Source organism: Ailuropoda melanoleuca, chromosome 3 (genome assembly GCF_002007445.2).
Source record: "Ailuropoda melanoleuca isolate Jingjing chromosome 3, ASM200744v2, whole genome shotgun sequence".
NCBI classification, from domain to species: Eukaryota; Metazoa; Chordata; class Mammalia; order Carnivora; family Ursidae; genus Ailuropoda; species Ailuropoda melanoleuca.
This window is the reverse complement of record NC_048220.1, coordinates 69,098,084-69,122,950: the sequence shown is the minus strand read 5'-3', so window position 1 is coordinate 69,122,950 and position 24,867 is coordinate 69,098,084. Positions and strand designations below refer to the sequence as shown.

General features: G+C 42.2%; 1 long non-coding RNA gene across 2 annotated transcripts in view; it reads left to right on the top strand.

Moving 5' to 3' along the window:
• The window catches only part of LOC109488539, a 114,803-nt gene extending 91,851 nt beyond the window's left edge, over window positions 1–22,952 (top strand). Inside the window, exons 2-5 of one of the 2 annotated variants that reach the window (XR_004624159.1) lie at window positions 13,094–13,241; window positions 14,410–14,644; window positions 19,798–19,929; window positions 20,100–22,952. This is a non-coding gene — a long non-coding RNA (uncharacterized LOC109488539). Of the gene's footprint in view, window positions 1–12,913; window positions 13,242–14,409; window positions 14,645–19,797; window positions 19,930–20,099 lie in introns of those variants that run through there. The other variant, XR_004624158.1, reaches the window with a different exon arrangement.
• The last annotated feature ends 1,915 nt before the right edge of the window (window positions 22,953–24,867 follow it).

Genomic DNA, 24,867 nt, shown 5'->3' with positions numbered 1-24,867 from the left:
CTAATGTAACTGTTATTTTCAGTTGAGGAAAGGGAAGACTGGAAGGACCAAGTGAATACCTCAAGGTCACACAGAGAATGTCGGAATATGAGCAATAGTTCTGATGATTTTTAAAAATTTGAATAGACAAACCTGCCAATTCAGCCTAAATTATGTGGGTTAAGTATTACAAGGACAAATTAGTCAAATAAAAGAACCGGGGCGCCTGGGTGGCACAGCGGTTAAGCGTCTGCCTTCAGCTCAGGGCGTGATCCCGGCGTTATGGGATCGAGCCCCACATCAGGCTCCTCCGCTATGAGCCTGCTTCTTCCTCTCCCACTCCCCCTGCTTGTGTTCCCTCTCTCGCTGGCTGTCTCTATCTCTGTCGAATAAATAAATAAAATCTTTAAAAATAAAAAAAATAAAAGAACCAACTTTGTAGGTAAAATATTTACTGATGTACATATAATTAATAATTTGCAACATAATGAAGCCTTAATGGTGAGGAGTTTGAATAAATGACTATAATTAGTGTTGCTTTACCCTGACATCCTCATTATTATTGATTTTTCTATTCCCAGTTTAACTCTTATACATTATTGGCATTACAGCTTCATTTTTTCCCTAGTAACATAGATTGTCATATTCAATATATACACCATTCTGTAGACAGGTTTGGAAACTTTGAGGAATAGAATGCTTTAGCACCCCAGTGTACCAGGGAAGAGACTCAGACATAATTGTCTTTACCCCATTTTTTTAAAAAGATTTATTTATTGATTTATTTATTCATTTATTTTAGAGACAGAGAGAGATAAAGAGAGTGAGCAGGGGGAGGAGCAGAGGGACAAGCAGACTCCATGCTGAGCGTGGAGCCCGACACAGGGCTCAATCTCAGAACCCTAAGATCATAACCTGAGCTGGAAACAAGAGTAGGATGCTTAACTGACTGAGCTCCCCCCAGATGCCTCAACCCCATTCGTTATCTCTCTTTTCTCTGCCTCTCTTCCCTATTCCTCAAAGCCCTAGTGTCTTGGCTTCTTTTACAGGAGGTGAGTACTTGTAAACAAACAACCCTAGCTTCTATAGCGTTTGGACCAATAGCCCTTATAAAATATTTGACAAATTCTCTCCAAAGGTGGTAGAGAGGGCCAGAAGCCATGCTGGGCAGAGAATTCTGAAAATAATGTCTGTTTTGAGCACCCCTTGTCCTCCACTCCCCCGTGACCCTCTCTTTCCCTGTCTCCCGGCACGCACACAGAGCCTCCCTGCTCCCAGTTGCTCGCTCAGCCTTCCTTCCCTGGAATTCTCCTGCCAGGCCTGCCCTGTTACCTACTTCTCTCAGGAAACTGAGCATCTGATAAACTTACTCAAACTAAAACATTAATACACTAAAGAGTGACCCCATTATTTTAGGGTCTTTTTACTGCACGTAGGAAAAACTGGTTGTGAATAGCTTAAGCTACAAAGGGAAAAAAAAGTATTTACTGGAAGGAAGATGAAAGAGAGGAATGTCTCTGAGAATGTACGAGTTGCATCACTTAGCCCTGGGAAATTCAGGGAACAGGGCAGGAAGTGTACTTGGATCTTATCTGAGGGGCTGACATTAGGATGACTCAGCTCCATGGGTGTGTCAGAGCTGGCTCAAAGTGGCTTGGGAGAACCAGTTGTTATATTTTGGGGAGTTTTGCAAACTAAATGATAGTATATGAGTAGCTTGAAATTGGCCACAATTATTAACACCAAGGAAATCATCAAAGCTACAAATAGCATTACTAGCTTACTGCCTATCAGCTCTAACTTTGTTCCAAGCTTCAAATTTTAAAGAGAGATTGTTGGAATAACATGGTTGAGGTGTCCATTTCTCACGTATGACCAGGAGCACAGGGTTAGAATATAGGGGATTTTTACGAATTAGGGCAGCAACCGAGAGGGCTTTCTGCACAGTTACTGTCCCTTTTTCTGATAATACATTTGCATATTCACCAGAGTGAAGCAATTAGGAAATGAGGAGGTATGACACGTGCACTGACTCTGATGGATGCTGCAGCTACCCCAGTGGGTCACAGCTGACTGCACGTCACACTCACATGGGACCTCTAAAAATAGACCCATGCTCGGGCCCCATCAGAGTTTCTGCTTTAACTGAGTATCAGTATGGTTTAAAAACCTCAGTGAGGGGCGCCTGGGTGGCACAGCGGTTAAGCGCCTGCCTTCAGCTCAGGGCGTGATCCCGGCATTATGGGATCGAGCCCCACATCAGGCTCCTCCGCTATGAGCCTGCTTCTTCCTCTCCCACTCCCCCTGCTTGTGTTCCCTCTCTCGCTGGCTGTCTCTATCTCTGTCGAATAAATAAATAAAATCTTAAAAAAAAAAAACCACCTCAGTGAGGTGACTATAGTTAACAATACTGTTTTGTGTGTCTGACAGTGGCTAAGAGAGTAGATCTTAAAAGTGCTCATCACAAGAAAAAAATTGTAATTATATGTGGAGATGGATGTTAACTAAACTTATGCTGGTAATCATTTCACAATATATATACATGCATCAAACCTTTATGTTATACCCCTGTTCTAACCAATGTTCTATGTCAATTTTATCTCAATGTAAACAATAAAAAGCCACCCCATATAATTCCAGTATGCAACCAGGATTGAGAAAAACAGAGATTATGAGTTGACATCATTAAGGGTCTTAGGTGAAACTTCAGTAAAATCTTTACGTATTTGTCCCTTGCTGCTAAATCAGAACTATTATCTACAGACCTTTACACTATGATATATGGCAGACTTAAATTTTATATTACGTTACAGATTCTGAAGTGGACCCTGATTCATTGTGGAAAAGGAGGAAAGGGTGAAAATAAAGCAGGTGGCATGTCCAAGGTCGGGGCAGCCTTGCCCTGTGGAGAATGAGAAAGAGTGTAATTCGAGGCTGATAACTGAAGAGAGATGACTCTGGGAACTTGGCAGTGATGTGTCGGGTACCCTGTTGGGGTTAATAAGTCAAAGTTAAAAGTTTTGAGAAAATGGTGCAGATTAGGGAGTTTTCATGATTGAAAAGCCTGGAGTTCTTAAGAATGCTTACGAGCAGCCTTTGCTCATGTATTGATTCCATTCTTTCTTTCAGGCAGCAAGTATTAATTGAGCAAGTATTAGATGCCAGGTACTGTGTTAGGCTACAAATGCAGGGCTTCCCATGACACTCTCAGGATGGATAATGTGCTACAGTGACTCATGGAACTCAGGAAAAGCACCGTACTTCAAATTACAGCTTTATTGTAAAGGACGAAAATCAGGAACAGCCAAATGAAGAAACACACGGGCGAGGTTTGAGAGGGTTCTAACGTGAACGCACCTGCGTCCTCAGGACATTTCCCTATCATGGCATGTTGATACGTACCCCCGACCAGAAAGCTCACCATCTCCTCTACATTCAGAGTTTTTACTGGAGTTTTATTTCTCACAGTGTTTCTTTTGGGTGGGGAGTGACGGGGAATATAAGACTGATGAAGAAGATTGGAAATGACCAGGGCCATCTAGACCATGTTGACATACATCCTGAAGGTAATGAAAGCATTTTAAAAATAACATCGTATGATAAAGAATTTGGCCAGTTTTTGTCCCTGGTTCCTCAGAGATAACCTCTAAATCTGTAGACTTCCTTGAGTAATAGGACTGTTCAACATTCATAGTGAACCCCTTGGACCACACCTGAGTTTATGCTAATGAGAGGCACTGTGCCCCAGAAAAAACAACCATGTCATTGGAGACCTGGGGCTTAGAGCCACGTGTTATCAGCCTGACCTCTGAGGAAAGAAGTGGGCTAGAGGCTGACTTCTGTCACTTTAGCCAAAGAGTCAGTGATACCTCAGTAATAAAACTCAGGGCTCAATCCCAGCACCCTGGGATAATGGCCTGAGCTGAAGGCAGATGCTTAACCGACGGAGCCACCCAGGCGCCCCCCATGAGTTACTTTAGCACATTATCAAACCGGACAGTGTCATGGGAACCCCTGAATTTGTAGGCAGCTGGTCAGAAGTGTGGATGATGGGGAATCCCCAAACTTGCGACTGATGTCTGAAGTAAGGTCTGTTCTGTGGGAGGCTATGCCCCTAACCCATGAATTCTGCACATATTCCAGATAGTTGGTGTAAGAACTGCAGTGCAAATAGGTTTGTGTGTGTGCATGAATGTATGGGAGCACTTGCATGTGTGTGTGCACGTGTGTGTGTGTGTGTGTGTGTGTGTGTGTGTGTGTGTGTTATGGCTAGTGATTTGTTCAGTTCTCCTCCCATGTTGCTGTTTTAGGTCAAACTTAGATCTCTCACTTCCTCTTAGAAACCTTTCCAACTTTTCTTCCCCTACCTTTTGATGGCAGAGTTTGTAGCTTTTACTTGTGTTCCCAAAGGCTTTCATTTCTTTTCTCTATTCTGATGTTTGCCCAATGTATTAAATTATTGGTTCACATGGCTGAATCAATCACTTGACTGATCACTCCTTGAGGACAAGGAGCTTGTCTGATTCTTCTTCAGATTCTGAGGCCCCACCCGAGGCCCTGAATGAAGAAATAAATGAACGAATGGCCACTCCGGTGCACGGCAGGAGAGGCACCTCGGCAGTTTCTATGGCTTCTGACGTGGCTTCCTGCCATTGTCATGATGGACTTTGGGAGGAAGGAAATGGACAGCAGTGAGGACGTACTACAGTGGGCAACTTTGCCCACAAATTTAAGAACTCAAATTGCAAGGCAGTAACTATTATTTTACTAATATGCATCTCATTAAATGTACACATCTGAGCCACCATGTTTCTCAAAACTAAAAAGAAAGGAAACCTAGATCAAAGTGTGTTTCTTAAATTGTAATCCTTGGACTCCTGGCGTTAGAAAACTCCCAAGGGCTGCCTGATCCATCTCAGGAACTGGTCCACCTCAGACTTAGTCTGAGCCTCTGGCTGGACTGGGACCTGAACTTCGGCAGTGGTGGCAACCCATTTAGCAATCTAGACATGTGTGTATTTGCACATCCAGACATCCGCTGACAGCTGCAGTTTACTACTGGCCTACCAGTGGTCTTTAACTGTTTTGCTGCTGTGCCCTATAAAATAATTTTGAAATACTATATATTCTTTTAACATTTACAAAATTTAAATCTATACCTTAATTTTAATATTTAGTTTTAATGGTTACATATGATATAAATTTTGGCACGTTGCAAATATCGACTTTTAAAATTTTTATGTTACATTTAAAAATATGTCCAGTGGAATATGAATGTCATAAAAATTTGATACCTATCATATTTATACTAAAAAGATGAACATGTGCTTTTTAAATAGTTGGAAATTTCTCCTTCCTCACCACTTAACTTCCTCCCCAGATTTTTAACCTAATATAATACATTTTATGATGGAAAAGCTTTACCCTACCATGATTTCCTGAAACAAAAATATTCATATAAATGGAAATATAAATGAAAATTCAATTTCCAGTGACCATAGGCTTAAGTATTTTAAAAATCTTCTGGTTTCCACTATCATTATAATCATAATCGGTACACCATTGATCAAAGCAACAAAAATATATTACAAATTTGGATGATTAAATTATTTAACATTGTGCATCTATTAAGGAGATGAACAAGTCTTATTTTTCAGGCAATGCATCTGTGTGTGACTATTACTAGAATGAGGCAGGATTCAGCATCAATTTTATTCCCATTTTGAATAATTTTTATGTAAGTGCTGAAAAACTTTGTTTACATAAGTTATTAGTAGAGAATGTAATGAGTTTTGTTCTGGCAATGTCACTCAATTCTTTGAACTCCTTGCCATTTAGATGCCAAAAATCACCGAGCAATGTATGCATTAGAAGTATTTTTAATTATCTAGTAGTTAGATTTTGCTTTAATTTTCTTGAAAGCTAAGATTTGGAAATCATTTTGAAATGAAAAAGGACTTGTTACCCAATCTTTAAAGGCCTTCACTTTCTCAACATCCACAAAAATAGTTCACCTTTCTCTTTATTTGCATCATGGAGGTTTTCTCAACCCAGGGATTGCTTTATCATAATGTTAGCCATGGAGAAAGGATGGCTTTTTTTTTTTTTTTTTTTTTTTGGTAAAGTGAAAGCAAAGATGGAAAGGAGATCTTGTATCACCCCTAGCTCCCGGGCTGTTCTCAGATCATGTTTAGTTAGGGTACATATGTAGTTGAGGCTCTGGAAACTGACCACCTGGGAGCCACCTGTCTGCCCGGGTGTCCTTTAGGTGATCCTTGTATGTTCCCAGAGGCCTGATTACTCCTTGTGGAGACTTTGACCTACTTACTGAGATTTGTGGTAACTAACAATTAGGATGGGCCTTCCTTACTTGTGAGCCTTGCTACTGCTGGCTTTTGAAGGATTTATTCATGTTTCTACAACTGAATTTAGTTCTCATGGTGCAGTTTAAATATATTTTTTAAGATTTTATTTATTTATTTGACAGAGAGAGAGAGAGAGCAGAAGCAGGGGGAGCGGCAGGCAGAGAGGGAGAAGCTGACTCCCTGCTGAGCAGGGAGCCCAGTAGCGGGGGCGGGGGGTGCTCCATCCCAGAACCCTGGGACCATGACCCGAGCCGAAGGCAGATGCCCAACCAACTGAACCATCCAGATGCCCCTCATAGTACGGTTTGAAACACGGTTTTATAGGAAAAACACACTGTAAACTTAGACTTTACAATCACACACAGAGATAATAAATAACAAAATAACCAGCATTAATTTTTTAAAGCATCTAGTATTCCTTTACATTATTCCATACAAACAAATTTTCTCTACTTAGGGATATTCTATTTTATTGTCGTTGTTAAATGATATTTGATGGGAAATTCTGACCACAGGATTGGTATTTGAGACCAGCACCCACAGGATTGGTATTTGAGACCAGCACTTGAGCTTCTATCTGGTTTTCATTTGTGTTTTCCCAAGATCCCTGTACTGTTTCATGCACTTAATGGGACAGTGTCCTGTCCTCCGTGTCCTCAGGGAATCTGACAGGTCCCTGAGGACCCCATCACATGGAAAGAATCACTCAGCAAGCCTCAAGCAGTTCCCAAGTGTCATGTGTCATAACCTACTTGGCAATTCCACTTATCCTTGAACTTCTGGGTCAGTCAACTGCTTCTCCACGTCTCCGTGTTTCACGTCTACCCCTGCTGAGCCTAGATTCTGGAGGAAGCAATTGCAGCATTTCCCTGGCCAGACACATGCTAGTCCAAGGACTGATGGGAGAGACAAGGACACTGTAGGCTGTGTCTGACTGCTGTGACTTGAGAGATGCTGCAAGTTCACATGGCGCAATGAGACCCTAGGGAACCGCATGCTGGGGGTACTGATAAACCTAGAAGGATGGTAGCCATTGCACAAACTGTACACTGGCTTTATAATCAATAAAAGGAACATACTCTTTGCCTATCCAAAGTGCATTTGTGTGCCGAGGATAGATTTGGAGGATCCAGAATGATTGTTTCTTTTTTTTTTTTTAAGATTTTATTTATTTATTTGACAGAGACAGCCCCCGAGAGAGGGAACACAAGCAGGGGGAGTGGGAGAGGAAGAAGCAGGCTCCCAGCAGAGGAGCCTGATGTGGGGCTCGATCCCAGATCACCGGGATCACGCCCTGAGCCGAAGGCAGATGCTTAACGACTGTCCTACCCAGGTGCCCCCAGAATGATTGTTTCTAAAGAGAACATGACTAATATGGCTGAAGCGCCCTGCACCAGAGGCAACCATCACTCTGAATTTTATGTTTGTTGTTCTCTTGCTTTTAAGCTTGGGAACACATATACTACCTGTGTATTTATTCCTAAATAACATAATGTTAGTTTTCTGTTTTGTTTTGTTTATTTATCTATTTATTTTTAAGTAGGCTCCACACCCAGTTCGGGGCCCAATGCAGAGCTTGAACTCAAGACCCTGGGATGAAGACCCAAGCTGAGATCAAGAGTCAGAGGCTTAACTGACTGAGGCACCCACGTTCCCCGAGGTTTTTGTTTGTTTGCTTTAGAACTTTATTAGTATCACAGTACCTATAATCTTTTGCTGCATTATTTTGCTGAATATTATATTTGTGAGATTTATTTATACCGACGCAAACAGCAATAGTTCATCTATTTTTACTGCTCTAAGTTGTGTTCAATTATATGACTATCTCATTTTGTTGATGAACATTTGGATTTCTAGTTTTTAGTTATCACCATACTGCAATGGATATTCTATGCACGTCTCCTGGTACATATTGCTACAGTTTGCTGAAGGTACATACCTGGATGGGGGGTGGTTATAGGGTCCACACATCATCTTCCTTTCCAGAGTAAATTTGAGGCATAGAATGATGTTATGAAAATCATTTCCTTCATCAAGTGCCAAAATCATCCTTCTTTTTCAGGGTCTCCTTGAAGATCTCAAGCTAGCCAGCTGTCTGCATGGGCTACTTTCCTTTCCGGTTTATCCTTCCCCTGGGATGCTGCCACCTCGTGTTTCATCCCACATAAGACAGGGATTCCTGGGGTCCCCACTTCGGGAGGGCCTGGGACTCCAACTTGCTTGAGATTTGTTTCAAGGGGATCTTAAATGTCAGTCCTTGACATCTTGTTAGTTCTTTGATGCATTTGGTAAGATTCTTTTTAAAACTTTCAAGCTTTTTTTGTTGTCACTGGGAGAATTGGTCCAATTTACCTACTCTTTCACTCACAGAAGTAGAAATTCCACACTTTCAACTTCCCTAGCTGATGCCAATTTGCTGTCCAAAAGGGTTTACCCACCCACTAACGGTGAATAGCATGTCCACTGATGAGAAAGATTTACTTTCCCATGTGTACCATTTTGTACTCTTGGCCTTTTGTGCTCTGGATATATATTACTTATTCAAAAATACATATAAAATTATTAAAATAGTAAGAGTGAATCATCATTAATTTGGAAGGCAGATGGCCTCAAGGAAACTAAGCCACATTGCAATTTCTTAACCCTGCTTCCTAGTGTTTTCTTTAATTCAATATTGCGCTGATTACTATGTCAGCCAGGAAATTTTTTTATAGATGACAATGTCTATATTCACAGAATCTAAAATGATTAGTGTCGCTGGATTAGAATGGATCAAAAGATCACAATGATGAGAAGAATTCAATCAGGAAGTCTTAATGTATATCAGAGAAATGACTAGTTCATTTGTTGCTATGTGGAAAATGATGTTTTCAGTTCCTTCCCCATTAAGGGCACTCTTGGGTTTAGTAAAATTCAAAACAAGTCAATATGCCAGGGGTACTAGTGCTGTAGGTTGCAATGTGGTAAATAAACTCAGATGAATTTTGGAAATGCACTGTATTTTATTTAGTATATGAAAAAACAAAGAATTTTTTATCAGGGCAATAATATCTACATACATGTGTAAGTTATTTGGAATTGGACCCTAGGGGACTTCAGAATTTGTTTTAAGTCATGAAAAGGCAAAATTAAAATGTCATGAAGAAGAAAACTGTTAATTTTGATTGCCAGTGAGTGAATAATTTCTTAACATCTAGATTACTTTGAAGCTTATGGGCCTTGCCTCCTTCCCCCAGGTGTCTAGAATTGCTGAAATGAAACACGTTTAAAACTAGGACAGATTCCCATTCATCTGGTAATGAATGGGAATGCAGAAAAAGCGTTTGACAAAATACACCATCCTCTCATTATAAAAACCTTCAACAAATTGGATATAGAAGGAGCATACTTCAACAAAATAAAGGCCATATGTAACAAACTTACATCATACTCAATAATGAAAGGTTAAAACTTTTCCTCTAAGATCAGAAAAAGACAAAGGTGCCTACTCTCCCCACTCTTCCTTAACACAGTACTGGATGCCTTAGCTAGAGCAATCAGGCAAGATAAAGAAATAAAAGCCTTCCAAATAGGAAAAAAAGAAGTAAAAGTGTCTGTGTTTGCAATGATATGACCTTACATATAGAATAGAAAATCCTAAAGACGCAACCAAAATGCTGTTGGAACTATCAACAAACTCAGTAAATTTGCAGGAAAAAAAAAATCAACATACAGAAATCATTTGCAAATCTTCATGCTAACAACTAAATATCTGAAAATGAAATTTTAAAAAATTCCATTTGTAATAGTATCAAAAAGAATAAAATACTTAGGAATAAATTCAACCAAAGAAGTGAAAGATCTGAAAACTATAAGACTTTGATGAATGTACAAACAAATTGAAGCAGACACAAACAAATGGAAAGGTATCCAAGTTTACGGATCAGACTTCATATTATTAAAATGTCCATATCACACAAAGCCATCTATAGATTCAAGGCAATCCTTATCAAAATTCCAATGCGTTTTCACAGAAATAGGAAAAACAGGGGCGCCTGGGTGGCACAGCGGTTAAGCGTCTGCCTTCGGCTCAGGGTGTGATCCCGGCGTTCTGGGATCGAGCCCCACATCAGGCTCTTCTGCTATGAGCCTGCTTCTTCCTCTCCCATGCCCGCTGCTTGTGTTCCCTCTCTGGCTGGCTGTCTCTATCTCTGTCAAATAAATAAAAAATCTTTAAAAAAAAAAAAAAAGAAATAGAAAAAACAATCCTAAAATTTGTATGGAAGCACAAAAGACCTCTGTAGCCAAAGCAATCCTAAAAAAGCAGAACAGAAAGAGAGAGCAAGAAAGAGAATCACACTTCCTGGTGTCAAGCTATATAACAAAGCTATGGTAATTAAAACAGTATGGTACTGGCATAAAAATAGACACATCAATGGAACAGAATCAAGAGCCTAGAAATAGACCCCTGCATACATAGTCAAACTAATATTTGACAAGGAAGCCAGGAATACTCAATGGGGAAAGGATGGTCTGAATAATTATACTGGGAAAACTGGATAATCACACTCAGAAAAGTGAATTTGGACCCCTATCTTACACCACTCACAAAAGTTAACTCGAAATAGATTCAAGTCTTAAACATAAGACTGGAAACCATAAAACTCCCAGAAGAAAACAGTGGAAAAAGCTCCTTGACTGGGTCTTGTCAATGATTGTACATGACACCAGAAGTGCAAGCAACAAAAACAAAAATCAACAAGTGGGGCTACATCAAAATAAAAAGCTTCTGCAGAATGAAAGATACTATTAGAATGAAAAGGCAGTGTACAGAATGGGAGAAAATATTTGCAAAATATATATCTGATAAGGGGTTAATATCCAAAATATATAAGAAATTCATACAACTCAACAACAACAAAACAGCAACAATAAAACCTGATTTAAAAACGAGCACAGGGGAGCACTTGGGTGGCTCAGTCAGTTAGGTGTCTGCCTTGGGTTCAGGTCATGATCCTGGAGTCCCAGGATAGAGCCCCATGTCGGGCTTCCTGCTGAGCAGGGAGTCTGCTTCTCTCTCCCTCTGCCCCTCCCAGCTTGTGTTCTCTCTCTCTTTCACTCTCTCTCTCTCAAATAAATAAATAAAATCTTTAAAAAAAAAAAAGTGCTCAGGAACTGAATAGGCATTTTTCCAAAGAAGACATACAGATGTCCAAGAGATATATGAAAAGATGCTCACATCACTAATCACTAGGGAAATGCAAATCAAAACCACAATGAGATGTCATCCCATACCTATTAGAATGGCTGACCTCTAAAAGTCAAGAGAGAACAAGCGTTGACGAAGATGTGAAAAAAAGAGAACACTTGTGCACTGTTGGTGGGAATGTAAACTGGTGCAACCAGTATAGAAAACAGTGTAGTGTTTCCTCAAAATATTAAAAATAGAACTACTATATGATCCAGTGGTTCCACTTATTGGAATATATCCAAAAGAAATGAAAACAGGATATTGAAAAGATATCTGCATTCCCATGTTTATTCAGCATTATTCATAATAGCCAAGATATGGAAACAACCTTAATGTCTAACAAAGGATGAATGGATAAAAAAGTTGTGGTATATTCAAGCAATGGAATATTATTCAGCCATGAGAAAGAAAGAAATCCTACCATTTGTGACAACACAGATGGACTTTGAGGGCATTATGCTAGGTGAGATAAGTCAGAGACAAAGACAAATACTGTATGATCTTACTTATACGTGGAACCTAAAAAAAAAAAAAAAGCGATACAGAGTAGAATGGTGGTTACCAGGGGCTGGGGGTGTAGAAATTGTGGAGATGCTGGCCAAACCTGTAGTTTCAAGATAATAAGTTCAATGCCCAGCATTGTATTATAATTAACATTATTGTGTTATATACTTGAAATTTGCTAAGAGACTGCTAATCTTAAATGTTCTCACCACAAAAAAAGAAATGATGATTGTGTGACTTGATGGAGGTGTTAGCTACTGCTGTAGTGGCAATATGCAACATGTAAGTGTAGCAAATCAACATGTGGTACATCTGAGACACAAATTTATATGTTAACTATAGCTCCATAATGAAAAAGACCTATAAATTAAAAGCTTGACCCTGTGATAGACAATAAGAAGTAATTGAGGTCACGCACCACAAAAGGCAGCAGAAATGGTGACTGTGTTTTGAGTGGTTCTGTTCTTTTTGTGCTTAGCAGAAAATTTTTCCTTTTTTATAAATGCCAGGAGAATTCCAGGCTTAAAATTTAAAATAATCTACAAGATGAGTGTGGTTCATTTCTAAAAGGCCTGATTTATCCCTGTAGCTTTAAATAAGTTAGTCTATGAATGAAAAAGTCTTATTTGGAAAATAATTATGAAACCTAATAAATTTGACTTTAAATTAGCCCGGTAGGAAAAATAATGGTCTCTGTTTCGAGACCCACTACTCTTCTATTACCCTCATGGGGTTTCAACCCATACAGGGGTCTCAGTGTTCTTCAGATAAGCATTTGGGAAATTTCCTTTTTTTTTTTTTTTTAAGGGGGGTGAGTGGCATGTAGCAGGTAGGAGGCAGGGGAAAGGTGCGGTGGAGGGGAAAAGTGAAATGGAAAGTACTATTACTATTTTAAGATTAAAACCGGCTAATTCCAGAAAACATTTTTGCATTTTCACTCCTTAAACAGAAGGAAACATTTCAGTGTTATTTTGAACTTCTTACTCACGTGTATTCTACCTCCAACTGACTTTAGAAGGGAGCTGAAAGAACACGTGTCCCCTGCCGCCATGAATTAAAGGACTCAGTAGAACTTCTCCAGGAGTCTACACTGTTACCCACCCCGCCCTCCCTCTGCCTGCGTCCGACGAAACCCAAGCAAGAACAGGGGAAGATGTGGTGAGGTGTGAACGGGGTTCCGGGGTGGTCTCAGATCCCAGAACTGTTCATGTGGTCCTAAATGTTAACATTGTGACACGCTTTGTTAATCCCATCCATCCCCCTCCCTTCTCCAAAGCTGCCTCATAAATACCGTGGGTATGTGAGCTTAGTGGTAAGAAAGGTAGACATTTTTAGAGATTCACCCTGCACCAGTGAATATATCTAATAAACATTTCTCTAACCAGTTTAGTTCATCTTCAGGGAATAGTTTCCCCTCTAGTGAGAGAAACTGACATTTTGACTAATCTCAAAATGAGGGTAAGAAAATTAAGGGGACATGGTAAACTGGAGGTCTTTCTGGAGAAGAAAAACTACACAGTCAAGGCAGGGGTAAAAAATTCAGACACTTTGGAGGGTCCAGTGGATAACAGGAATATATGAACCTACCACACAGTACGATGGTTAGGAAGTGACGTGCGGGCCACCTAGAGAATGTATAGCCAACTCACGTGTTTAAAAACAAAGAAACCACCATGCTGGCTAAACTGAGAGGCTACATTCACGCCACCAAGATACCCATTTAGAATCATTCTTTTACATTTTTTACTTTTAAAAAAAATTTTTTTAAGTAACGCAGGGACTGAACTCATGAGATCAAGACCCTGAGATCAAGACCCGAGCTAAGATCGAGAGTCGGACACAAATGATGAGCCACCCAGGCGCCCCGGGAGCATTCTTTTATTTTTTTTTAAATTTAATTTAATTTTATTTACATTCAATTAATTAACATATAGTGTATTATTAGTTCCAGAGGTAAAATTCAGTGATTTATCAGTCTTATATAACACCCAGTGCTCATTACATCACTCACCCTCCTTAATGGCCATCACCCAGTTACCCCATCTCCCCCCCCTCATCCAGCAACCCTCAGTTTCTTTCCTATGATTAAGAGTGTCTTATGACTTGTCTCCCTCTCTGATTTTGTCTTGTTTTATTTTTTCCTCTCTTCCCCTATGCTCCTCTGTTTTGTTTCTTAATTTCCACATATGAGTGAAATCATGTAATTGTTTTTCTCTGAAGGATCATTCTTTTAAAGAAGTCCTATGTAAAAGGGATTAAAAGGAATCGGGTGTATTTGACTGAGGCGAAGATCCCTGAGTTTTACTTATTTCTTTTTGCTTTCCCAAATAGATATTCAAAGTAAATAAAGCTTAGAGAAAGGCCAGCCTCGTGAATAGACAGAAGTAATGAACGACTTATTTGAAGCTTCCGAAAGTTCTCCCTGCCCAAATTCTCTTCCCCACCAGTTTGCCGCAGCACCTAAAATGTCACTGACCACATCCCTGGGCTCAGGGTGAAGGCCTGGAGGGAGTGAGCAGAATGGGGAAGGACGTCACTTTCTCACGGTAGCTTCAAGAGCATACAGGTGAGTTTGGCAGATACTTAGCTGGAATGTAGCTGACAGCCTATAGCAAAGTCATGAGAAAAGTGAAAAAGTGTCAGGATTTCATGGAGCAAATGCAGTTCAAAAGAAATTAAAATCTCTGGCCAGCCAGGAACACTGACAGCTTTAGAGCACGAAGGCTATGAGGCTGGGGAGTGAAGGAAAGCCAGGTATCTGGTGGTGGGGAATGAGGGACAGTCAGATGACTGAACTAATGTCATTGCGTGTCTATTCTGTGTCAGGTACTGAGTTTGGTGCTGGGGACACAAAGGTAATTAAGCTATGGACCCATCCATCATGTAAGACAGACTTGTAGCTAACTACAGTATTTTATCAACTCTATGTCTCACGTTTTTTCATAGCTGAACATCTTCAAAATCGATGGCATCTCACAATTTCCTTGGCAGTGGGTTTTCCCCCTTCTACGGTGGTACATAAAATCATTGCATTTGTTACTGAAGAAATATAGTAAATAGATTGTGACATATTACTGCTGATTAGCTAGAACAATAGTTAAAATGTATTGTATAGTTTATAGTGAACTATTGAAAGCTTTTAATCAGGGGCATACCATGTGAAATCTCTATGTACATTCTTCCCTTCCTCTTGCTTGCTCCTTCTCCTCTTACTCAATAACTTTTGGAGCACATTCTATGGGTCATGTTTTCTGTTACGTCCCAGGGATTCAATGGTGAAAAAGAGACATAACCATTAATCAAATGGGTCTAATTGGCATTTATAGAACACTTCATCCATGGGAACAGGATTACATATTCTGCAGCTCACATGGAACACTTGCCAAGGCAGACCACAGTCTGGACCATAAAACATACTTTACCAAATTTAAAAGAATAAATAGCATACGAAGTATGCTCTCAGACTACAAAGGAATCACACTAGAAATGAATCACAGAAAGATAGCCAGAAATCCCAAGGTATCTGAAGACTAGATAACACACTTCTAAATAACATGTAAGTCAAAGATGTTTCAAAAGAAATTAAAAAGTATTTTGAACTAAATGAAAGTGAAAAATACTTTTTATTTCTTTAAAAAGTGGGACCTCACTGCCAGCAATGACAGAACGAGGCATGACTGGCTTGGGGGTGATGTTGGGAAATTTGTGAGGGATCAGACAACGGAACCCCTCTGGTTTCTCAGAGGGCTAGACTCAGTTGGTTCCTCTATCTCCTCTTGCCCTCAGAGAAATAGAGCAGGGGCATCTGAGAGTTGGAAGAATTGGAGCAAGCTAGGGAGAAGCAGGAGCCAGGGGAGCTCAGGCAGCTGGAAGAGCTTGTGGGAAGGTCACGGGGCTGAAGAACAGCGCACCAGGAAAACTAAAAGGCTAGTGTGGCCGAAGTGCAGAGAGGAGGGTGGGAAATGAGGCTCTCGAGGTTTGGGTGGAGGAAGGGACAACAGATGATGGGAGGAGGCAGGTCTCATCTAACAGGGGAAAAAGAAACAGGGAAAGGCCCTAGCAACTTACATAGCAGCCACTGTCTGGCTTCCCTCCTTCATGTGGGCTACCTCCTAATTTGGGTGGGTGGGTAGGTGGGTTAGGGTGGGGTGGTTAGTGCGAGAAGAGCCCTGAGAAAAAGTTGGACATTACTGGAGATTCAAATCGGAAGACAGAACTGTATTTGTAGTCTCACCTGGCGCAGGTAAGTTTCATCTGAGACTTACTACACTCCGAGGATGCCGGGTCCGGGCCTAATGTGCTGGCTGGGATGCAGCCAGTGCCAAGAAGGACTCTTCTCAAGGGAAATGTCCCCAGGAAGTGGGTCTGTTGGAATGAGAAGTTCACCAAGTATCTACATTCACCTGCCCGGCCTGGGGAGCCCGGGAAAAGGAATCTTCCACAAGCAGGCATCGATTTTTGTATAGGAGTTCCTGTCCAGGACAAGATGCTTCAGAATAGGAACTTGAGTCCCATCCTCTTGGAGGAAGTTGGAAAGGGTGGAATTTTCTGTCTGAGTATGCAGATTTACTGAAGGACGATAGCAAAAGAAAATTAAAGTATTAATTTGTGTGTTTTCCTCCCCATGTTGTTGAGCCCTCTATCTCAAGCAGATAAGGAACGGAGTTTCTGATATTCCTGTTGTAGGGTCATTTGTGTGCCCTAAAGCAGAATTTGCTTGAAAACAACATCTGACTGTGAGAAAAGCTGAATATTTTGGTGACTCAGTGGGGATGGAGGAAAGGGAAAAGAGCAAGAGGAATTTTTAAATTCCCAACCTAGGTCAAGGTGAAGGTGTGTACATCCCAAAGATAGAAGAAACAAATGTACCACTAGGTAACCATGTTCCTGGGGAAGCCCCAAGGTCTCAGAGAGGCTGGGCACACGCCGCATTTAGGAAGGCTGGAGCCTCGGGCCAAAGCTATCTCTGAACCAGCGAGGCTCGGAGGCAGCAGATGCCCTGGGCTTGAAGCTGAAGAATTATCTCCATGGTAACCAGTGGGAACCTAAGACCAGGCTGCTGAAGCCCCTGCGGTAGGCTGGCAGTGCTCAAGACCTTGGGACCGCGGCTGTGTCCTGGGGGGAGGGTGAAATGAAGCCAATCATAACTGGGACTGGATATCCCAACAATCTTGTGGGATGAAATCTTAAGGTAGATCTTGTTAATTTAAATAAGAATTTAAAATGTATTGAATTTTGCACACTTGAGTGAGAGACTAAGATTCTTGTCCATTTGAAGAGACAACTTTGCCTGCTGTGTGGAATGTACTGTAAGGAGGCAAGCACAGAAAGGAGGAGAATTTGGAGGCTGGTGTAGTATCTAGGCAAGAAATCGTGTGGCCCTGAATTAGGGTGATGGGAGTGGACTTTGAGGGAGTGGTAAAGTAAGAAGTGGTGTCAAAATTTTTTGATACCTGTGATGGATAGACACCTAAGGTGGCCCCCTGATCCCTACCTCCTGGTACCTATGTCCCTTTGTGATCCCCTACCCAAGAGTATGGGCAGGACCTGCCACTTGCTTCTAACTTAATAGAATATAGCAAAGGTGGGGCGCCTGGGTGGCACAGCGGTTAAACGTCTGCCTTCGGCTCAGGGCGTGATCCCGGCGTTATGGGATCGAGCCCCACATCAGGCTCTTCCTCTATGAGCCTGCTTCTTCCTCTCCCACTCCCCCCGCTTGTGTTCCCTCTCTCGCTGGCTGTCTCTATCTCTGTCGAATAAATAAATAAAATCTTTAAAAAAAAAAAAAAAAAAAAAAAAAAAAGAATATAGCAAAGGTGATGGGATGCATATGATTATGTGATTGTGGTACTTAAGATTGTAAAGCTTACCTTGATTGAATTACTCCCTCCCTTAACGGCTTTGGGAAGGCAGACAGCCATGCTAGGGGACACTACATGGTAAAGAACTGCACGTGGTCTCTGGCAGATGAAGACTGACTTCAGTCAACAGCCCCAAGAAACTGATGAGCTCAGTCCTCTGAACAAATGGAATTGAATCCTCAACAGCCTGAGTGAGCTTGAAAGTGGATCCTTCCTTAGACAAGCCTTAGATGAGACCACAGTCCTGTCCTGGATGACATTTTTTTTTTTTAGAAGAGGCAGAGAGGGGGACAATGAAAAGGGGCAGAGAAAGAATCCCAAGCAGAGTCCATGTCCAACTTGGAGCCTAACGTGGGGCTCAATCTCAGAACCCCAAGATCACGACCTGAGCCGAAATCAAGAGTCAAGAGTCAAACACTTAACTGACTGAGCCACCGAGGTGCTCGCTGGATGACATCTTAATTCCCCCCTTGTGAGACCCTCAGCAGAGGATCCAAATAGGCTATGCTTGTAAGCCAGAACCCCAGAAACTGTGAGGCAATAAATGTGTCTTGTTTCCAGTGACTAAATTTGTTACATAGCATAGTTCAGCGTAATACCCTGTTCTTAAGAACACCTGTCTCTTCCCACCCACAGGCAAATTTAAAGGCCTATATAAGAAATCATTACCTTCTATTCACATACTTCCTCAACTTGTTTTTCTGGCTGAATCTAGCTGTAGCTTCTCTGCTTGAGACCCAGTTTTTGGATTTCTGTTTAGTTCTAGTTGGAATAATACCTTCTCTGGACTTTATTTAGGATTCTGGGCCCATGTTTTTGCTGGACAATGTTTTTGATTCTGCTTCCCTCCCTGTGCCATCCTTGTACCCCTCTTCCTCCCGCTCCCCACATATTCTCCCCTCCCCCATCACAGTAGTTGCTCTTTTTTTTTCTTTTAAAGATTTTTATTTATTTGAGAGAGTGAGAGAGTGGGGGGAAGGGAGAGAGAGATTCGCAAGCAGACTCCCCGCTGGGTGCAGAGCCCCAGTGTGGGGCTCAATCCCGCCACCCAGAGATCATGACTTGAGCCAAAACCAAGTCAGATGCTTACTGACAGCGCCCCCAGGCGCCTCTAGATGGTGGTTTAGACAGATGATAGTACAGAAACCAGACTGAAGAGGCAGTTAGAAGTTACAGTAGTAGTTAAGAGGGTATTTATAATAGCACAGGGGAGATGACTGGAGGCAATAGGAATGAAGAGGAAGCGAAAGATTCAAGACACCCTTTGCAAGTAATATTGACAGGCCGTGGTAAGGCTGAGTGATAAAGGAGCAAAGGTCCTAGATGATAATGTTGTGTTTATGGCTCATAGCTCGGGTGACTAGATTGAACGCAAGATCATCACCACACTTGGAATAGTCTACCCCTCACTGATCCCTTTTAAACCAAGATGCCATGCAAGTAAAACTACACTAGGAGAGGTTTGAAAATCGAGAGCCCCTCATCTGTAGAATTCATCCTGGTTCCACCACTAACCTGGCTCTGTCACTTCTTAGGTGTATATCCCAGCACTTACGTACCTTACAGAGCCTCTGATCTCTCACTGGAAATGATAAGGGAACATTCCCTAGAGTGTTGTTGAGAATTAAATGATGCATTTCACAGTAAGTGTTGGCCACAGCGCTCGGCACCAGAAATGCTCAAAATGCACCAATTTTTATTACTGAGGCGTGCTCCCTTTGGCCACCGCTGCTTTTACCAGTTTCAGATGTCCTCCTGCTTTGAGGGCTCCTTTCTGAACTCTGTTTCATCTCCTCGTTTTCACAGAGCTCCTAGGTTTGGCTTTTTCTTGCTTTGACTTTCTTGGTATTTCCTCTAGGCTTAGGACAGGACCGCCAGTACCTGGCCGTAGACAAGGAATCCTTCCGCCCCTTTCTTCACCTCCTGTCTCAGCTGGGTGCAAGGGACCAAATTCCAGGCCTGCTTTTCTTCGAGATCTGCCAACAGAGAGGTCTGTACAGCAGACTTTTGCAAGGCTTTTGCGGGACTGCAATTTTAAATACATTTGAGTACATATTTTCTCCTGTAAAATGCAGTAAAATGAGTTTTAAAAACTTGGTGACCGCTTCAAGTTCCTTCATGAAATTTTAGAAATGCTTCAGTTTTCTTTTTTCCTTTTAGGTTTTTATCACTGCAGAAAGTGACTGTGCCTGTCGTGATGTACAGAGAACAGCAGGATCGGATTCGGGTGTGAATTCTGCGTGGTTGGGCAGGTCCACTCAAGGGCCAAGGGGCTCCTCCTCTCACATCAGTTCGTTATAATTCTAATTCATGCCTCAGGGAAATGACCAACTACTCAAGTTCTAGATATCGAGTCCCTTCCCCCCCCAGTCAAAACTGTGAATATTGAATCCATGGCTGATGAAAGCCTATTATATGCTTATTTTTTGATGACCTCCTGGAAGGCAATGATATCAATCACCAAATATGACAGTACTGTGCTGAGTGCACACAGTGTTTAGAAAGGTGGATGTCAACCCTCAGAACTCATCCCTGATTTAAAGCATCTTTGAGAGTGATTATTTGGGATGCCATATTTCTAAACGCTGATCTGATCTGGTCTTGCTGTGCCTGAAAAGACAGATTCTGGGGCAGGTTTTTTGCCAAACTTACAGTGTAATTGAACTTTGAGAACATTGAACGGCAAGTAAAAGAAACAAACCTGAGTGTTAGTGGTAGGAAAAGTTTTTGATTCCTGCTTCCCCCCCCTTTCTGTCTCACACACACACACACACACACACACACACACACACCACACTTACAAAGCCTGACCCACAGAGCCATAGGCCATCCTCCCTTCCTGGTGTCACAGTCCTCTTCCTTTGGCTGCTCCCCATTGCCAGTGAAATTTCTGGGGCTCTCCAGACTACACAGCAGGCAATTGTCGAGTGAAGATATGGTGATTGTGCTGCGGCAGCCTTATCGATGAGTCTGTCAAAAAATGGAGTTAGTCCTCGGGGCTGCTTATCTGAAATTGAGTGACGTTATCACACTTACTTAAATCAAGTTGGTTGATTAGAAATGTAGTTCAGGTTTAGGCTTCATTGGAATTTAGGTCAGTCAACTTCAAACAATGCATGGGAAGAAAAGGGAAAAAACCCTTCACGTTTGCCATGGGACACAAAGGACACTACCTTCCATTAAGTGACTAGTGGAGCTAGTGGGTTATAAAGTTGAGACTGTAATTTGTTACCTCTCTTGAAATTACATGCGGCTGAGAGCCAATTCAGTCAGCCTTAATCCAAAAGAGCGGGTTTAGCGGAAGGATGCCGGTTGGCCCGGGGGCCTGAAGACCCAGCCTCAGGAAGGAGCAGCCTCAGGCCATGAGGGTGAGCTCGGAAAATACGCACAACAAAGGGATCTCTCAAACTCTGCCTCTTACTTCTTTTTGTCCTCTTTGGTGTGGGGTTCATTTTCTCAGGCATTGTCCCACAATGGGAATTTGGCTGTCAACTCTAAGGCCATATTCTTCTAGCACTGGCACCACAAAGAAAAAGGCTTCCCTGCCAGCCTCAGCCAGAATAATGCTGGGCAAGGCCTCCGATTGCCCTGGCTTTTGTCATGTGCCAATTCTTGTGAGACAGGGAAACTGAAGGGACTCTATGAAGAACAGCTTTTTTTGCTCCTTTTCCTGCTTCTTTTCTTGCTGGGACCTGATCCCCACCTTACACATGACTTATCGTACGGTGAATGTAGGTCCTCCTTGGAAAGGCCAAGGAGTTAACGATTTTTTTGGGGGGGGGGACTCTTCTTGCAAAATAGATAACATCTAAGAAGTGACCAGTTGAGGTCATCCTGTATGTTTTCCAGATACCTTGATGCCAAGACCCCTGGCTCCAGGGCCTAAGTGACTTCTGGAGGACACTTGAGCTCTCGGCCTTGTTTTGACCAGTTCCTAGATGCCTGAGAGGACATGTACCCCAGACCACAATTCTCAGGAAAACCCCCAGCCCCCAAGCAAAGATGAGACTCCTTTCCAAGGAGTCTCCTCTCCTTTCCAAGTTTCCCGGACGCTCTGTCTGCATATCTAGTCTCTCTACATCTACAGTAAATTCTGCTCTCACTTCCTCTTGGCTTCTGATTTATTCCTATCCTGCATGAAGCCAAGGACCGTTTCGGTGGGTCCCGCAGGACCCCCTCTGGGTTCTCAGACCCAGCCAGCCTATGTCACTTGGACTAATCACCGTGGCCAGGGAATGGGGTTGCTACTTTCATCCTAGACTGAGATTGAGTCATGTGACGATGCATTTACCAGGAGGGGAAGAACGGTGCTGATGTACAAAAGCAGGGAGAAAAGCCCCTAGAGACATTCACAGGTAATAAATCATAACTCGATGCTTGGCAATGTGTTTATGTCACAGAGGTAAATATTCATCATGCACCCAAGTGCCCCGTGCCTCTCATTAGATTTACAATCAGTTTTCCAATTATTATTTTTTGTCCATAAAAACATTCAAAATTACTTGAGATCACCTTATCATTTTTTTAATTTGTTCAGTTTCAATAGGGTTTTCCATACAGTTTAATATTTGTGGTGAATTTTGTGACTGGCTTACTCAGTACGTCTTCCAACCTTGTTTCAGAATTCTTCACTCCACGGCAGAGTCGGGAAAGCAAATACTTCTTTTCCCAGATCTCCTTGCTCCTAGGTTCTGGGTATGCATTCAGCTCTATCAAAGAGAAGCATGGGCAGGACAGCTGAATTTGAAACTGAGTGTTAACTGGGGAGAGAGACCCAGCCCGAGATACTGATTTTGCTGGACAGACTGTAATATCATGACATGGTTCCGAAGCCGGCACTTGTCCTAGCAGCTGCCCAGTTTAGCAGATGGCTTCTGAGCTGTGGCAAGAGAACTCGTTTTAGTGGTGGCCAAGTTCTACATTATGGCTTTGGAATGTGTTCTTCGAAGCTCCCCCTAGCGTATGTTTTTAAAAACCTTCCCAATGATTATGTAAGTCATGTAAAAGGCGGCAATAAACCCTTTTTTAATTAAATAGCTTGAATGAATTCTGCTCTCTGTGATTGAACCCTCACTGATACAACATAGAAATTAGTCTTTAAAATGTCACTGGACATTTTGGCTTTTATTCTCCTTTTCCATCTTTTTAATTACGTGCATACTAAACACAAAATGAGGTTGGTTTTATTTGTTATTTGTTGCTTTCAGCGAACAGATGAATTGGAAAGTGATCACAGTTCCTGATAAGGGGTTTGTTAGATTCTTAGGGAACACCCGCTATTATTCAATATGCCTGTGTTGGACATCTTCCATTTGCCTCTCCAGATCTGCAAAGCATGCATGAATTTACTGGACAAGAAGTTCTCATCTGAGCAAACTGGATCACTCACTGACATCTGGAGGCCTTGGAGGCTATAGCTATCCGCTGACACCCCTGCCACAACTGCCAATGAAAAAAATCACCTAATCCCAAAGCCCATTTCTTCTTGAATTGTGATGAAAAAAACTTGCCTTGATCTCACCCTGTTTGGGGCTGGGGACAGAATGTTAATTTTATATTACAAAATATCCTTAACTGGAGAGAATATGCAGAACAAAATATATTTTGTTATTTTTGAAAACGAATATAAAATTGAGAAACAAAAGTTGAGAAATTCTGTTCCAGCGACTTAGAACCCCAAGCTCTCAAAGGGAAGGAGGCTAGGAAAGAAATGAGTGGGGAAATCCCGAATACAGTAAGAAAAAGTTCCCAGAGGGGCTGGTCCACCAACTTGTAGCATTTGATGAGCATGAAAGCTTGTGTTTTCTTGTCTTGTTACCTCATTTACGCTCAATTGTTTAAAGATGGGCTTTTTTGGACATTTCATCCAGTCTTGATGTTCTAAGGGGAGCGGAGAAATGGTCATCTGATTTGAAAAAGCAGAGGAAACGTTTTAATGTCGGGAGCACCAAATCTTTGGGGCCCAAGCGCCCCTAGGTGGCAGGGGAGACGTTCGGGGCGGGGGCTATCTATATCCCCTTCTTCCTCTGAGACATCTCCTAGCATAACCCCCCCTCCACTAAAAGCTCAGATGATTCAGCACTTGGCACAACAAGGAGCTGTTCAGGGTTCTTGTTTCTTTCGGAGGCGGGCCAAGAGTTCCAGCCCATTTGCAGAGAGGAGATGATGGACACCTCTTTTTTTTTTTTTAATGATTTTTTATTATATTATGTTAGTCACCATACAGTACATCCACGGTTTCCGATGTAAAGTTCGATGATTCTTTAGTTGCGTATAACACCCAGTGCACCATGCAATACGAGCCCTCCTTAATACCCATCACCAGTCTATCCCATTCCCCCACCCCCTCCCCTCTGAAGTCCTCAGTTTGTTTCTCATAGTCCATAGTCTCTCATGTTTCATTCCCCCTTCTGATTACCCCCCTTTCTTTATCCCTTTCTTCCCCTACCAATAATCCTAGTTCTTATGTTCCATAGATGAGAGAAATCATATAATTGTCTTTCTCTGCTTGACTTATTTCACTTAGCATTATCTGCTCCAGTGCCGTTCATGAGATGATGGACACCTCTTGCGTCCAACCATCATCGAGCCCGTCCAGACTTGGTGGAGCCGCGAGCTGGAGTCCAGCCTGGCTCACATACCGTACAACGCACCCGTTTTTAATGCTCCCAGATTCCCCGGTGCGCCAAAGGCGAATTGTTGAAAAAACTGCCTCCCAAAGACACACTCAGAGAGAATGATCTGCGTTCGGAAAGGAGTGCTCCTTCCCACCTGATCCCCCAAGTATTGCAACGCCGCTGTTTCACTGGCGCGCGGCACGCATTCGTGAATTCCCGTGGCGGGTACCGCCGGCTCCTTCGCGCGGCCCCACTGCCGGGTATCTCCTTCCCCGGCTCCCTCCTCCGCCGGCGGGCCTCCTGCGCCTGTC